The 5,465-nt window shown below is 29.8% G+C and overlaps 1 pseudogene; it reads left to right on the top strand.

Moving 5' to 3' along the window:
• Nucleotides 1–4,411: 4,411 nt before the first annotated feature.
• Nucleotides 4,412–5,465, top strand: LOC146898996 (protein FAR-RED IMPAIRED RESPONSE 1-like; annotated as a pseudogene).

Here is a 5,465-nt window from a genome sequence, read left to right as displayed (position 1 = left end):
TATGTATATAATATTTTAACACCAAATAACAAATATACCTCTTCATTGAATAATAAATATATTTCTACACCAGATAACATATATATTTCCACAAAAAATAACAAATATATTTCTACACTAAATAACATATATATTTCCACACAAAATAACAAATATATTTCTACACCAAATAACATATATATTTCTACACAAAATAACAAATATATTTTTACACCAAATAATATATATATTTCTACACAAAATAACAAATATATCTCTTCATCAAATAACAAATATATTTCTACACAAAATAACTCCACAACTTAATATTTATTTTATTTTCGAATCTAATTTTATTAAACAATAAAATAAGTCACAACGTCTCATAAATTTCTCTAAAATCATATAAATCACATAAATCTTATAAATCACACTAATCATATAAATATATTTTAAAACTCATTTAAAATAATTAAATAAAAAGGAGGGCGTTACAACTCTCCCTAACTTAAAGGAATTTCGTCCTCGAAATTCAAGCACAATAGAAAATAAGTTTAGTCATTACTTCATCAAACAAAACACAAAAACTACATCAAGTTGGTCAGTTAAACATGATCACATAAAAAAAAAAAATAACTACTAACTAGAAAACATGACGACACGACACAACGACTCATCTACTTGGCCGGACGGACCAACCTGCTCTGATACCAATTGTAACACCCCGTTTTCCCAACATAGAAATTTCATAAATAAATCAGAGTTTTTCAACATAAAACGGAATGTCACATTCTTTTCTTAAAAATCATAAATGGAATAAATAATAATTTATCCTTCAAAAATCATTCAACATAAGTATTTCTAAACTTTGCTGCGGAATTAGTTCAACATCATAAAAATAGTCTTTGACACCAAGGTCTCATCACTATAGTCTCATAAATAGTCTAAACATCATGATTTGTTCAATCCGACAACTTCATTATAATTCTTATAAAAACAATACGTAAGGAATAGAAAGTAAAGACATAATTCCCATCCCGTTACGTATCAGAGCACCTAAGACGACACGGCGGAGATTACTCACAACAACAGCTAGTCCTGGTTACCTGCGCGTTACCAACGTAAGGGCAACATTCAAACAGGAGGGGTGAGATTTCTCAAACAATAATATAAAGCATATAAATCATATAAAGTACATTCAACAACTTAAACATCCTATAATTCATTAATCATATCTAGCAACTTAAACTTCCTTAACTAATATCATTATTCTTCCTACATTAGTCATATACTTCATATTATATCATCATATAAATATCATCACATATCTACAAATATTAGTCATAAGCATTATCATATATCCTTTTAATCATAGCATCTTAATCATAGACATAAACATCATCATATAACATCAAGTACTAATCATAACCATCTCATAACATTATATATCAACCATAAACATAATCACAAACAATCCATTCTTAAATATAATCACGAGGAATCATCATACATCATCATTAGTAAACATATAACATCTTATCATAATTCACATATCAGCATATCATAAATCACATAGCATCTTATCATAACAACTTCATATTCAACCATCATAAACAAATCATAATCAACATCATCATCAAACATGAACAACATCATCGTCAAACATCATCATCAAAATCAAACATCATCATCAAACATGAAGAACATCATCATTAAATCATATTCACAATCAAATACCATCATCGAATATCATCATTAAATATAAGTTATGACGACTCTACAATGCAACAACAACTTCAACAATAACTTAGACAACTTCAACATGCATGTGGTACCACCAGGGCATTAAGCCCCCTTCGCTAAGGTCATATTTGGACCTGTCGGCCATTAAGCCCCCATCGCTAAGGTCATAAAGAACCTGTCGGGCATTAAGCCCCCATCGCTAAGGTCATAAAGAACCTGTCGGGCATTAAGCCCCCATCACTGACTATGCAACGACACAATCTTCCTACAACTTGACAACTTAAACAACATCATGAACATCTATGACATCCTAACATCTTAGCATCTTGACAACATATGGATCACATAAATAATTCATGTCATATCATAATATAACAATATCAAATGATAATAAACAACATCTTAAAACATCATATTCATCAATCATAAACAACTTCATATAACATCGTATTTAACATCGACAATAATTCACTATGTATCTTTGTAAAAACATAATAAATTATCCACAACATATTTTCATGTCAAACCAAAGCTACTGGAAAGATATCACAAATATCAACAACTTTCATGCTTACAACAAAGATCAATTCAAAACAGAAACATATGAACAAAATGCAAAAACATGAAATAGAGAATGCTGTCACCGTACAATTTTGCTAAGACCTCCCTGTAGTATTTTCATCATAACTCACAGACCAAACATCATTTTCCTAGAAAGCTAACAAAATTATCTAAAACTGACGAATTCTGTACCGATCAATACCAGTTTTCATTTTAAATTCAGAAAAGTTGTGCTGAAAGTCCATAAAAATTCACTATGACCTACGCGCAGTAATTTGACCATAACTCAAATTCTATATATAGTTTTGACGTGAGACCAGCGGCAATAGAAAGATAACATCCATACCTACAACTTTCGTGTTTACACCTAAGACCAATTCGGCACCGATCAATTCCAGTTTTAATATTAAAATTCGGGCAGAATGCAGATTTTCTCCAAGTTTCACCTAATCTCATGGTTCTAACCTCAAAACTACTTCCAATAATCATCCTATGGATAATCTAAGGTCTGTACACAATTTCTATATCAATTCAACAAGTTTTCATCATCTAATCATCAAATCTCTCTCAAAACCCTAATTCTCAAATTCTCACAAACTCTCCCCAACTTGTTAGATGTAATCTAATGATTTAACAACTTAATATTAATGCAAGATAGTCTCACCCTCACCTTAGATTAATTCATGAATCAGCAGCAGCGTTCTTCTTTCCTAAGGTATTCTCCTCTTCTCTTGACTTTTCTCTTCTCTTCTCTTCTTTCTTGTTCTCTTCTTTTCCAAAAAGCGGTTTAAGGTAAATTCTTTCCAACCTAAGCTTCTTTATTTATAATACTAAAATATTCTTCCCAAATCTATTTAGGCCCAACAACTTATTCTTCTTTCTATTCTAACCCCCAAATCCACTCACACTAATAATCCTCATATTCTAATAAATAATATTTCTCTACTAAATATAGTCTTCCACTAAATATATAATAATACACCATATAACAAATAATAGCATATTTCATCAAAATATATATGTATATAATATTTTAACACCAAATAACAAATATACCTCTTCATTGAATAATAAATATATTTCTACACCAGATAACATATATATTTTCACACAAAATAACAAATATATTTCTACACTAAATAACATATATATTTCCACACAAAATAACAAATATATTTCTACACCAAATAACATATATATTTCTACACCAAATAATATATATATTTCTACACAAAATAACAAATATATCTCTTCATCAAATAACAAATATATTTCTACACAAAATAACTCCACAACTTAATATTTATTTTATTTTCGAATCTTATTTTATCACAACGTCTCATAAATTTCTCTAAAATCATATAAATCACATAAATCTTATAAATCACACTAATCATATAAATATATTCTAAAACTCATTTAAAATAATTAAATAAAAAGGATGGCGTTACAGAATGTATGCATGGGTGTGCACCACAAGCCATAATTACTGAAGAATGCAGTTGAGGTCGTCTTCCCGAAAGCTCGCCATCGGTGGTGCTTGTGGCATATAATGAAAAAGGTTCGAGAAAAATTGAGTAGACTCTCTAACTATGAGTCTATCAAAATACTTTTGCATGATGCGGTATATGATTCTTTGAGCATAAGTGATTTCATGAAGAAGTGGGAAAAAATGATTGAATGTTATGAACTTCATGATAATGAATGGTTGAAAGGGTTGTTTGATTAGCGTCATCGTTGGGTTCCTGTGTATGTGAGAGACACAGTTTGGGCTGGAATGTCAACTACACAACGAATTGAAAGTATGAACGCATTTTTTGATGGATATGTGAACTCAAAGACAACATTGAAGCAATTTGTTGAAAAATATGATAATGCATTGAAAGCTAAAATTGTAAAGGAAAATATGCTTGATTTTTGTTTAGTCAATAGAATTATTGCTTGTATAAGTCATTTTGGATTTGAATCTCAATTTCAAAAGGCATATACCAATGCAAAATTCAAAGAGTTTCAAGTAGAAGTGGCTTTTATGATGTAGTGTCATACTTTCTTTGAGAGAATAGAGGCTTTGAACTCAACATATTGTGTTACAAAAAGTAAAAAGGTATTTGATAAAGTTAAAGACATAATGTTCAAGGTATTCTTCAATGAGAAAGACTTTGAAATACGATGTACATGTTTTTTATTTGAGTTTAAGGGTATTTAATATAGACATATCATTTGCGTTCTTAAGCTCACAGCTAAAACAGAGTCAGTGCCCTCTTGTTATATATTGCCAAGATGGAGGAAGGATATTAAGCGAAGACATACACTTGTTAAAAGTGGTTTTGATCAATTAGCCGGAAATGAAGAGTTGCAGCGTGTAGCTAAAGCTTGTGATGCCTTTTACGAAGTTGCTTCTTCATGTATCCATACTGAAAATGATTTATTGAAAGTAATGGATAGAATAGAGAAATTAAAACTGGAGTTGACATGTCAAGAAAGTTTTTCAGAGATCACTGAAGGAGATAACTTAGTTCAAAATCAGATGACTAAAATCCTTGATCCTATAGCGTCTCGAAGTAAAGGGCGTCCTCCTTCAAAAAGGAAGGGTTCTAAAGTTGATCAAATTGTGAAATGGAAACTTGCAGGAAAGAAAGGACAAAAAAGCAACAAAAAAAGTAACACTTATCAAAGTCAAGAAGAGGTAATCTTGAAATTTTCAAGTTTATTTTATCTTCTTTACACGTAATAAAATGTATGTCTAATTTAATTTATTTTATGTAGGGGCCTAGTATATCTAAAGTTCAAGAAAATCAAGAGTTCTCTATATTTCAGATAATTGATCTTGATGTGATTGACACACAAGAGAGCATTCAAGTAAAACAAATGTTAGCTCCCTTCAATCCAAATAAAAAATATATTGATGTTAATAAGGTGAATATAGATTTCAACACTCTTCAATTTTATTGACACAGAGAAATTTATATAATGAAAATAACTCATTCTTAATCTATTGGTTTTAGGTTCCATATTATTCTCAAAGCATAGACCACAATGTTTCATATTTAGAACTTTTCAAGGTATTGATTTTTGATTTGTTTTGGCAATATAGTCAAATTTCAACATAAGTCACTAATTATTTCATTCATGTGTGCCTTTTGCAGGCACAACACCATATAAATGATCATCCATCATCATGA

This window comes from Medicago sativa, chromosome 8, assembly GCF_051527215.1.
Source record: "Medicago sativa cultivar Bolivia chromosome 8, Bolivia_mono, whole genome shotgun sequence".
NCBI lineage: Eukaryota > Viridiplantae > Streptophyta > Magnoliopsida > Fabales > Fabaceae > Medicago > Medicago sativa.
Note: the sequence above shows the minus strand (reverse complement) of the source record. Positions and strands in the feature narration are given on the sequence as shown.